This window comes from Aegilops tauschii, chromosome 3, assembly GCF_002575655.3.
Source record: "Aegilops tauschii subsp. strangulata cultivar AL8/78 chromosome 3, Aet v6.0, whole genome shotgun sequence".
In the NCBI taxonomy this organism is placed as follows: domain Eukaryota; kingdom Viridiplantae; phylum Streptophyta; class Magnoliopsida; order Poales; family Poaceae; genus Aegilops; species Aegilops tauschii.
In genome coordinates this window covers 250,501,255-250,514,360 of record NC_053037.3, presented here as the reverse complement: position 1 = coordinate 250,514,360, position 13,106 = coordinate 250,501,255, and positions in this window count along the sequence as shown.

The following is a 13,106-nucleotide window of genomic DNA, read 5'->3' as shown; positions in this document are numbered from 1 at the left end:
GTCTCCAGACATTATTTTTCCGAGACCTACTCAGGCAAGGAAACACGAAATGGAAAATAGATGGATCTGTAAAACAAACCGAATATGAGAAGAACTCGGATTGGTAGTGGATATATGGTGGTAGGATATGGCAGCGGTGGTGGTATATGGTAGCGGTGGTGGTATATGGATACGGATCGGTGGTGGTATATGGATAAGGATTGGTGGTGGTATATCGATACGGATTCAGAGCGGTGGCGGATAAGCAATAGTGGTAGATGGCAAGGCGATGATGATGGTGCGGCGGCGGCGTGACAACTTATGACCAGAACTCGAAACTCTAAAAGACTAGACTCTAAGACCAGCAACTTGACACGACGATGCAATCGCAAATTCAACAAAGCAAAAACCCTAAAAAGATTATGCAAAGGCTCAGATTGGTTCGGATATACTGAACTAACCCTAATTTTTTTTGTGGCTTTTTCGTGGACTATAGGTATGAAGAACAGACTCGATCTAAACTACGAAAAACTGTAAAATCTCACCGAGCAACCTGGAAATCTGATACCACTTGGTAGAGGCAAAGGTGTCCCGTCTTTCGATGAGATGATGGATATCGCTTTGGTGGAGGTCGACTTTGACGATCCGACTACGAACGTGCGATGACGTCGCGCCTTAGCAATCGCTAAACCAACTCCGAGAGGTTATTGACCACGCCGGAGCACGATCAACCTGACCACGAGGGTCTGTTTCCTGCGAGCAAACGAAGAACAAGCAAGAAACCGAGATTGCAATCTGGATATTGCGAATATAAGATGAAAGCTTTATTGATCAAGGTGGGGTTCTGTGACGCCTTTGTCTGGTTGTTGAACACAAACGAAGTACGCGAAGTTGCAGCTATGGCGAACTTTTAATCTAAACAAAACCCCCAAGTCTAAATGGTGCCCTAAGGGCTGTATATATGGAGGAAGAGGGGGGAATTTCGTGGCCCTTGGAGAAGGGGTCCGAAACCAACCCTATCTCTTATTTCCCCTCACACACGGACTCTAAAAACAGCCTATACTTATGTATTTCGAAATTACATGGGCCTGGCCCAATAATAAGGTGACGCAGCACCTAGAATAGCCTCTGGACGAAATTTATGAAGTGGCATCTTTTATATTTCGTCCAAGGCTTCATTCACTCCTTACGGTGGCTTCAAAGTCCTGAAATCATCACTGGTAACTCCGTTCTTGTTCCCCTTGCGCATGCCATCAACTCCATGCTTGTTCTCGCTCCAATGTTCATCCTTCTCCAAGCAAGGCCCTTCATTTGTAAGCAAAACAAAAGTATCCAATTTAGGCAGCATCATATTCTCATGAACACTAGAATCATTACCAAGAAACGAAAGTACCTGGTAATTTAATTGGCGTGCGCGAGCTCTAGTAATTGGTCCATTATATGTAACAGTAGGGGTTGTGGGTGTAACAATGGTATTGATGTCCTCATCACATGGTCTAAAATGCACACGAACAGTACGTGTTACCTTAACCTTGTCGTTGTTGTTGAACCATTGGATGTAGTAAGGATGTGGATGTGGTCTTGTGGTGAGAGATAACTTCTCCACCATCTCCATGCTAGCCAAGTTGTTACAGCTCCCTCCATCTATGATGACGCGAACAGAACGTTCCTTCACAACTCCCTTTGTATGGAACAAATTATGCCTCTGATTTTGCTCTGCTTGTGTGACCTGCACACTCAAAACACGTTGAGCAACTAAACATTCATACCTGTCAGCGTCTTCAGGAGCCATGTATTGCGTCTCATTTTCAGAATCATCTCCACCATGTTCTTCACGTGTAATAAGAGCCAAAGTCTCCTCATCATAGTCACTAGCGGACTCATACCCACCATCCTCAGTAGCAATCATTACACGCTGAGATTTGCATTCTCTCGCATAATGTCCTCTTCCCTTACAACGACGACAAATAATATCACTTGTGTGCCATGTCGATGCCATGGAAGAAGAAGAGCTCTGTGAAGGCCCGGCAGGTGCGCTCTTGGCAGATAGTGGTGGTTGTGCCTCCTTTCTTGTATCACGGCTGGAGGTGGAACCTGATGGAGGTGCTGGTGCAATGGAAGTAGAAGATGCACGCGGGGTCCATGATGAAGGTCGACCTACAGAAAAGTTAGTTCGCGCCAATGGCTGTCGATCCTGCACTTCACGTTCAGCTTTACAAGCAAGATGGAATAAACGAGTGATATTATTATAATCCTTATACTCTAGAATGGTCTGAATCTCTTTATTTAATCCACCCATAAAACATGCAAGCATAGCTTCATTCTCCTCAACAATACCACATCTAATCATGCCAGTTTGTAATTCCTGATAATATTCTTCTACAGAATTTTTCCCTTGTCTTAAGCGCTGCAATTTTTGAAGTAATTCACGTTGATAATATGGTGGAACCCAACGAGTGCGCATAGCAGTTTTTAAAGCAGCCCAAGTAGCTGGAACAGGATATAATCTACAATGTTCAGACCACCAAACACATGCAAAGCTAGTGAAAGCACAAACAGCAGCAGGAACACGTCTCTCCTCAGGATATTGTAAACATGTAAATCGTTGTTCAGTTTCTAACTCCCAAGTAAGATATATATCAGGAACATATCTACCCTCAAATGGTGGAATATTCAATTTCAGTTTAGGGAGATGGTCATGATCTCGTACCTGAGGTGGTGGTGCCGGCCTACCATTGCGAATATATACCTGAGGTCGACCTGCTGGTGGTGGTGCTGGTGGCTGCACGTAGTTCTGATTTTGATCAACCTCATCCTCATAATCGCCCGCATAATCGTCATCCTCCTCAGCCGCCGCAGTAGCAGGAGCCAAAGAAGCATCAACAGTAGGTGCAGCGGCACCCGAATTTTGACAAGTCTCAATTGGAACGCGCTGTGCTCGTCCCACTTGATTTGGAAGGCGGCGTTGGAGATGTGGTTGTTGTTGTTGTAGAGGTGCGACATGTGCAGCCGGTGGTGGTTGGGGAAGACGCTTGAGTAATTCAGTAAACTTGTTATCCAGCTTTGTCTCGAACGACTTCTCCACGGCATCTATCTTCTCCATAGCCTCTTCAAATCTGTTTAGCACATCTCCCACCTGGCCACTCATCATTTGCTGAAATTTATCATGCAACTCCTTGTTCGTCATGTTCTCCCAATCAGTCTCATCGGCTTGTGATCCTGCCATAGTTAGCAGCAATAGAAACACAAAAGAATATGATCCCACAGACTACTAGGAAGTGGTGGTGATGGTGGTGTGTCACAAAACCTTCAAGCGAATCTCAAATTCTTACCAGTTCTTACCCAGCAGCAGGTGGTGATCGGCAACCGTTGTAGTCAAAACTCTCAAAGCTTGGATAGAGCGATTACCAGGGAGAGTCAAACGCACGACGTAGATGTATGTGGAGCTGGGAAGGCTTATAATATGGTAGCAAAAATGGTCTGCAATAATCAATTCAGAGATGCAAAGTTGAAGAAACGCTCAACGACGGTACTGTGCTGGTCCTAAGCTAGACCGTGCTAGAGACGCGAGCCTAGAACACTAACAAAATCACGGCGTTGCACGTAAACAAGGGAAAAGCACACTCTGAAAAAAAATTGCTCTTTTTTTCGCTCTTTTTTTTTTGCGCTCCTTTTTTTTGCGAAAAATCACTATAATGGCGAGTGTCTCAGAACTCTTCCCAGGTCAAACTGACAGGATTGGCACAAAAAAATTTTGACTATTTTTTTCGGAAATCAGGGTAGCGACGACGAGAAAGTGCGACAAAAAATCACTATGATGGCGAGTGTCTCAAAACACTCCCCGGGACCTAAAACTAGGATAGGGAAAAATATTTTTGGTTGCTGAAATTTTGGCCTAAAAACTGCCCGGGGGTCTCCAGACTTTATTTTTCCGAGACCTACTCAGGCAAGGAAACACGAAACGGAAAATAGATGGATCTCTAAAAGAAACCGAATATGAAAATGATAGAGGCAAAGGTGTCCCGTCTTTCGATGAGATGATGAATATCGCTTTGATGGAAGTCGACTTTGACGATCCGACTACGAACGTGCGAGGACGTCGCGCCTTAGCAATCGCTAAACCAACTCCGAGAGGTTATCGACCACGCCGGAGCACGATCAACCTGACCACGAGGGTCTGTTTCCTGCGAGCAAACGAAGAACAGGCAAGAAACTGAGATTGCAATCTGGATATTGCGAATATAAGATGAAAGCTTTATTGATCAAGGTGGGGTTCTGTGACGCCTTTGTCTGGTCGCTGAACACAAACGAAGTACGCGAAGTTGCAGCTATGGCGAACTTTTAATCTAAACAAAACCCAAAGTCTAAACGACGCCCTAAGGGCTGTATATATGGAGGAAGAGGGGGGGAATTTCGTGGCCCTTGAGGAAAGGGTCCGAAACCAACCCTATCTCTTGTTTCCCCACACATACGGACTCTAAAAACAGCCTATACTTATGTATTTCGAAATTACATGGGCCTGGCCCAATAATAAGGTGACGCAGCACCTAGAATAGCCTCTGGACGAAAGTTATGAAGTAGCATCTTGTATATTTCGTCCAAGGCTTCATGCACTCCTTACGGTGGCTTCAAAGTCCTGAAATCATCACTTGTAACTCCGTTCTTGTTCCCCATGCGCATGCCATCATCTCCATGCTTGTTCTTGCTCCGATGTTCATCCTTCTCAAAGCTAGGCCCTTCATTTGTAAGCAAAACAAATGTATCCAATTTAGGCAGCATCATATTCTAATGAACATTAGAATCATTAGCAAGAAACGAAAGTACCTGGTAATTTAATTGGCGTGCGCGAGCTCTAGTAATTGGTCCAGTATGTATAGCAGCAGGGACTGTGGGTGTAATAATTGTATTGATGTCCTCATCATCCTCCCCTTCTTGAAATGAAGTCGTCCTCGACGGAAGCTCATCTTCCTCACCCAAATAAGGCTTCAAATCTGCAATATTAAAAGTGGGACTAACCCCAAAATCTGCAGGCAGCTCAAGTTTATATGCATTATCATTTATTTTCTCTAACACCTTAAAAGGACCATCAGCACGTGGCATTAGCTTTGATTTGCGCAAATCAGGAAATCTATCCTTACGCAAATGTAACCAAACAAGATCTCCAGGTGCAAACACAACATGTTTTCTACCCTTATCTCCAGCAAGTTTATATTTAGCATTCATACGCTCAATGTTTTCCTTAGTTAACTCATGCATTTTTAAGATCAATTCAGCACGTTGTTTAGCATCAAAATTAACCTTCTCCGAAGATGGAAGAGGCAACAAATCAATAGGTGCACGAGGTAGGAAACCATACACAATTTCAAAAGGGCACATCTTAGTAGTAGAATGCAATGAACGATTATAAGCAAACTCAATATGAGGCAAGCAGTCTTCCCACATTTTCTTATTATTCTTCAAAACAGCCCTAAGCATAGTAGACAATGTTCTATTGACTACTTCAGTTTGTCCATCAGTTTGGGGGTGACAAGTAGTACTAAAAAGCAGTTTAGTCCCCAACTTAGCCCATAAACATCTCCAAAAGTGGCTAAGAAATTTAGTATCACGATCTGAAACAATAGTATTTGGCACACCATGCAAGCGAATAATTTCACGAAAGAACAAATCAGCAACATTAACAGCATCATCGCTTTTATGACATGGTATAAAGTGCGCCATTTTCGAGAATCTATCCACGACAACAAATATGCTATCCCTCCCCTTCTTTGTTCGAGGTAAACCTAAAACAAAGTCCATAGATATATCCTCCCAAGGAACACTAGGTACAGGCAAAGGCATATATAAACCATGAGGATTGAGTCGTGACTTAGCTTTTTGACATGTAGTGCAGCGAGCAACAAAACGCTCAACATCCCGTCTCATCTTTGGCCAAAAGAAATGTGTAGCAAGTACGTCCTCCGTCTTCTTCACGCCAAAGTGTCCCATTAATCCTCCTCCATGCGCCTCCTGCAACAACAAAAGACGAAGAGAGCTAGCTGGAATGCATAGCTTGTTAGCACGGAACACAAATCCATCATTAACGACAAACTTGTTCCAGGTTCTTCCTTCTTTACAATTCTGCAATACATCTTTAAAATCAGCATCATGCACATATTGATCTTTGATGGTCTCCAAACCAAATATTTTGAAGTCAAGTTGTGAAAGCATAGTATAGCGACGAGACAATGCATCAGCAATAACATTTTCTTTACCCTTCTTGTGTTTAATGACATAAGGGAAAGTTTCAATGAATTCAACCCATTTAGCATGTCTACGATTCAGTTTAGCTTGACTTTTAATATGTTTCAAAGATTCATGATCAGAATGTATAACAAATTCTTTGGGCCATAAATAATGTTGCCATGTTTCTAAAGTCCGAACAAGAGCATATAGTTCTTTATCATAAGTAGAATAATTCAGACTAGGCCCACTCAATTTTTCAGAAAAGTATGCAACAGGTTTGCCATCTTGTAATAACACACCTCCTAATCCAATGCCACTAGCATCACATTCAAGCTCAAAAGTCTTATTAAAATCAGGAAGTTGGAGTAAAGGAGCATGTGTCAACTTATCTTTCAATACCGTGAAGGCTTCTTCCTGTGCGGTACCCCAAACAAAAGGCACATCCTTCTTTGTAAGCTCGTTGAGAGGTGCAGCAATGGTGCTAAAATCTCTCACAAAACGCCTATAGAAACCAGCGAGTCCAAGAAAACTCCGCACTTGTGTGACCGTTTTGGGCTGCGGCCAACTCTCAATAGCTTCAATCTTGGCTTTATCAACTTCAATTCCCTGTGGAGTAACAACATAGCCAAGAAAAGATACTCGGTCGGTGCAAAAGGTGCACTTCCCAAGGTTACCAAACAAACGTGCATCACGTAGAGCAATAAAAACAGCACGTAAATGTTCCAAATGTTCTTCCAAAGATTTGCTATAAATCAGTATATCATCAAAATAGACCACCACAAATCGTCCAATGAAAGCACGTAAAACTTCGTTCATTAGTCTCATGAAAGTACTAGGTGCATTAGTTAACCCAAAAGGCATGACTAACCACTCATATAAACCAAACTTAGTTTTAAATGCAGTTTTCCATTCATCTCCCAATTTCATACGAATTTGATGGTATCCACTACGCAAATCAACTTTGGAGAATATTGTAGAGCCACTCAATTCATCAAGCATATCATCGAGCCTAGGAATAGGATGACGATAACGAATAGTAATATTATTAATGCCTCTACAATCAACACACATACGCGACGTACCATCCTTTTTAGGCACGAGTATAATAGGAACAGCACAAGGACTAAGAGATTCGCGTATATAACCTTTGTCGAGCAGCTCCTGTACTTGACGCATAATCTCCTTCGTCTCCTCTGGATTGGTACGGTATGGTGCACGGTTGGGTAGCGATGCACCGGGAATTAAGTCAATTTGATGCTCAATCCCTCGAATAGGTGGTAATCCCGGTGGCACGTCTTGTGGGAAGACGTCAGCGAACTCCTGCAAAATGTGAGTGACAGCAGGGGGCAAAGAGGAAGGCACGTCCTCGAATGAAAATAATGCCTCTTTGCACACAAAAGCATAGCAAACAGATTTGCTGAAATCTAGTTCATCAATATCAGATTTTGTGGCAAGTAAACATGCACTTTTCAATTTAATTTCAGAAACAACACTAGATGGTTTATTATTAGGTTTCATTTGTTGCTCAAATTCCTTTGCCACAATCTGATTTTCACTCTTATTTTTCTCCTGTTTTGCTTTATTAGCTCTATTAATGTCATCTTTCAAAATGGAATCAGGAGTCATAGGAAGCAAAGTAATATTTTTATCCTTATGAACAAGAGTATACTGATTGTTTCTACCATGGTGTACAGAATTTTTATCAAATTGCCATGGTCTACCTAGTAATAAGGAACATGCTTGCATGGGTACCACATCACAATCAACATAATCAGCATATGTAGAGATACTAAAATGCACACGAACAGTACGTGTTACCTTAACCTTGCCGCTGTTGTTGAACCATTGGATGTAGTAAGGATGTGGATGTGGTCTTGTGGTGAGAGATAGCTTCTCCACCATCTCCATGCTAGCCAAGTTGTTACAGCTCCCTCCATCTATGATGACGCGAACAGAACGTTCCTTCACAACTCCCTTTGTATGGAACAAATTATGCCTCTGATTTTGCTCTGCTTGTGTGACCTGCACACTCAAAACACGTTGAGCAACTAAACATTCATACCTGTCAGCGTCTTCAGGAGCCATGTATTGCGTCTCATTTTCAGAATCATCTCCACCATGTTCTTCACGTGTAATAAGAGCCAAAGTCTCCTCATCATAGTCACTAGCGGACTCATACCCACCATCCTCAGTAGCAATCATGACACGCTGAGATTTGCATTCTCTCGCAAAATGTCCTCTTCCCTTACAACGACGACAAATAATATCACTTGTGTGCCCTGTCGATGCCATGGAAGAAGAAGAGCTCTGCACAGGCCCGGCAGGTGTGCTCTTGGCAGAGAGTGGTGGTTGTGCCTGCTTTCTTGTATCACGGCTGGAGGTGGCACCTGATGGAGGTGATTGTGAAGTGGAAGTAGAGGATGCACGCGGTGTCCATGATGAAGGTCGACCTGCAGAAAAGTTAGTTCGCGCCAATGGCTGTCGATCCTGCACTTCACGTTCAGCTTTACAAGCAAGATGGAATAAACGAGTGATATTATTATAATCCTTATACTCTAGAATGGTCTGAATCTCTTTATTTAATCCACCCATAAAACGTGCAAGCATAGCTTCATTCTCCTCAACAATACCACATCTAATCATGCCAGTTTGTAATTCCTGATAATATTCTTCGACAGAATTTTTTCCTTGTCTTAAACGCTGCAATTTTTGAAGTAATTCACGTTGATAATATGGTGGAACCCAACGAGTACGCATAGCAGTTTTCAAAGGAGCCCAAGTAGCTGGAACAGGATATAATCTACAATGTTCAGACCACCAAACACATGCAAAGCTAGTGAAAGCACAAACAGCAGCAGGAACACGTCTCTCCTCAGGATATTGTAAACATGTAAATCGTTGTTCAGTTTCTAACTCCCAAGTAAGATATATATCAGGAACATATCTACCCTCAAATGGTGGAATATTCAATTTCAGTTTAGGGAGATGGTCATGATCTCGTACCTGAGGTGGTGGTGCCGGCCTACCGTTGCGAATATATACCTGAGGTCGACCTGCTGGTGGTGGTGCTAGTGGCTGCACGTAGTTCTGATTTTGATCAACCTCATCCTCATAATCGCCCGCATAATCGTCATCCTCCTCAGCCGCCGCAGGAGCAGGAGCCAAAGAAGCATCAACAGTAGGGACAGCAGCACCCGAATTTTGACCAATCTCAATTGGAACGCGCTGTGCCCGTCCCACTTGATTTGGAAGGCGGCGTTGGAGATGTGGTTGTTGTTGTTGTAGAGGTGCGACATGTGCAGCCGGTGGTGGTTGGGGAAGACGCTTTAGTAATTCAGTAAACTTGTTATCCAGCTTTGTCTCAAACGACTTCTCCACGGCATCTATCTTCTCCATAGCCTCTTCAAATCTGTTTAGCACATCTCCCACCTGGCCACTCATCATTTGCTGAAATTTATCATGCAACTCCTTGTTCGTCATGTTCGCCCAATCAGTCTCATTGGCTTGTGAACCTGCCATGGTTAGCAGCAATAGAAACACAAAAGAATATGATCCTGCAGACTACTAGAAGTGGTGGGATGGTGGTGTGTCACAAAACCTTCAAGCGAATCTCAAATTCTTACCAGTTCTTACCCAACAGCAGGTGGTGATCGGCAACCGTTGTAGTCAAAAACTCTCAAAGCTTGGATATAGCGATTACCAGGGAGAGTCAAACGCACGATGTAGACTTATGTGGAGCTGGGAAGGCTTATAATATGGTAGCAAAATGGTAAGCAATAATCAATTCAGAGATGCAAAGTTGAATAAACGCTCAACGACGGTACTGTGCTGGTCCTAGGCTAGACCGTGCTAGAGACGCGAGCCTAGAACACTAACAAAATCACGGCGCTGCACGTAAACAAGGGAAAAGCACACTCAGGAATTTTTTTTTCGCTCTTTTTTTTTTGCGCTCTTTTTTTTTTTTTGCGCTCCTCCTTTTTTTTTTTTTTGCGAAAAAATCACTATAATGGCGAGTGTCTCAAAACTCTTCCCAGGTCAAACTGACAGGATGGGCACAAAATTTTTTGACTATTTTTTTTTCGGAAATCAGGGCAGCGACGACGAAAAAGTGCGACAAAAAATCACTATGATGGCGAGTGTCTCAAAACACTACCCGGGGCCTAAAAATAGGATAGGGAAAAAATATTTTGGGTTGCCGAAATTTTGGCCTAAAAACTGCCCGGGGGTCTCCAGAAATTTTTTTTTTTTTTCCGAGACCTACTCAGGCAAGGAAACACGAAACGGAAAATATATGGATCTCTAAAACAAACCGACTATGAAAAGAACTCGGATTGGTGGTGGATATATGGCGGTAGTATATGGCAGCGGTGGTGGTATATGGATACGGATTCAAAGCGGTGGCGGATAAGCAATGGTGGTAGATGGCAAGGCGATGATGATGGTGCGGCGGCGGCGTGACAACTTATGACCAGAACTCGAAACTCTAAAAGACTAGACTCTAAGACCAGCAACTTGACACGACGATGCAACCGCAAATTCAACAAAGCAAAAACCCTAAAAAGATTATGCAAAGGCTCAGATTGGTTCGGATATGATGAACTAACCCTAATTTTTTTTTTGTGGCTTTTTCGTGGACTGTAGGTATGAAGAACAGACTCGATCTAAACTACGAAAAACTGTAAAATCTCACCGAGCAACCTGGAAATCTGATACCACTTGATAGAGGCAAAGGTGTCCCGTCTTTCGATGAGATGATGAATATCGCTTTGATGGAAGTCGACTTTGACGATCCGACTACGAACGTGCGAGGACGTCGCGCCTTAGCAATCGCTAAACCAACTCCGAGAGGTTATCGACCACGCCGGAGCACGATCAACCTGACCACGAGGGTCTGTTTCCTGCGAGCAAACGAAGAACAGGCAAGAAACTGAGATTGCAATCTGGATATTGCGAATATAAGATGAAAGCTTTATTGATCAAGGTGGGGTTCTGTGACGCCTTTGTCTGGTCGCTGAACACAAACGAAGTACGCGAAGTTGCAGCTATGGCGAACTTTTAATCTAAACAAAACCCAAAGTCTAAACGACGCCCTAAGGGCTGTATATATGGAGGAAGAGGGGGGGAATTTCGTGGCCCTTGAGGAAAGGGTCCGAAACCAACCCTATCTCTTGTTTCCCCACACATACGGACTCTAAAAACAGCCTATACTTATGTATTTCGAAATTACATGGGCCTGGCCCAATAATAAGGTGACGCAGCACCTAGAATAGCCTCTGGACGAAAGTTATGAAGTAGCATCTTGTATATTTCGTCCAAGGCTTCATGCACGCATTATGGTGGCTTCAACGTCCTGAAATCATCACTTGTAACTCCGTTCTTGTTCCCATGCGCATGCCATCATCTCCATGCTTGTTCTTGCTCCAATGTTCATCCTTCTCAAAGCTAGGCCCTTCATTTGTAAGCAAAACAAATGTATCCAATTTAGGCAGCATCATATTCTCATGAACATTAGAATCATTAGCAAGAAACGAAAGTACCTGGTAATTTAATTGGCGTGCGCGAGCTCTAGTAATTGGTCCAGTATGTATAGCAGCAGGGACTGTGGGTGTAATAATTGTATTGATGTCCTCATCAGAAAAGAACTCGGATTGGTAGTGGATATATGGTGGTAGGATATGGCAGCGGTGGTGGTATATGGTAGCGGTGGTGGTATATGGATACGGATCGGTGGTGGTATATGGATAAGGATTGGTGGTGGTATATCGATACGGATTCAGAGCGGTGGCGGATAAGCAATAGTGGTAGATGGCAAGGCGATGATGATGGTGCGGCGGCGGTGTGACAACTTATGACCAGAACTCGAAACTCTAAAAGACTAGACTCTAAGACCAACAACTTGACACGATGATGCAACCGCAAATTCAACAAAGCAAAAACCCTAAAAAGATTATGCAAAGGCTCAGATTGGTTCGGATATACTGAACTAACCCTAATTTTTTTGTGGCTTTTTCGTGGACTGTAGGTATGAAGAACAGACTCGATCTAAACTACGAAAAACTGTAAAATCTCACCGAGCAACCTCGAAATCTGATACCACTTGATAGAGGCAAAGATGTCCCGTCTTTCGATGAGATGATGGATATCGCTTTGATGGAAGTCGACTTTGACGATCCGACTCCGAACGTGCGAGGATGTCGCGCCTTAGCAATCGCTAAACCAACTCCGAGACGTTATTGACCACGCCGGAGCACGATCAACCTGACCACGAGGGTCTGTTTCCTGCGAGCAAATGAAGAACAAGCAAGAAACTGAGATTGCAATCTGGATATTGCGAATATAAGATGAAAGCTTTATTGATCAAGGTCGGGTTCTGTGACGCCTTTGTCTGGTCGTTGAACACAAACGAAGTACGCGAAGTTGCAGCTATGGCGAACTTTTAATCTAAACAAAACCCAAAGTCTAAACGACGCCCTAAGGGCTGTATATATGGAGGAAGAGGGGGGAATTTCGTGGCCCTTGGGGAAGGGGTCCGAAACCAACCCTATCTCTTGTTTCCCCACACATACGGACTCTAAAAACAGCCTATACTCAAGTATTTCGAAATACATGGGCCTGGCCCAATAATAAGGTGACACAGCACCTAGAATAGCCTCTGGACGAAAGTTATGAAGTAGCATCTTGATAGAGGCAAAGGTGTCCCGTCTTTCGATGAGATGATGAATATCGCTTTGATGGAAGTCGACTTTGACGATCCGACTACGAACGTGCGAGGACGTCGCGCCTTAGCAATCGCTAAACCAACTCCGAGAGGTTATCGACCACGCCGGAGCACGATCAACCTGACCACGAGGGTCTGTTTCCTGCGAGCAAACGAAGAACAGGCAAGAAACTGAGATTGCAATCTG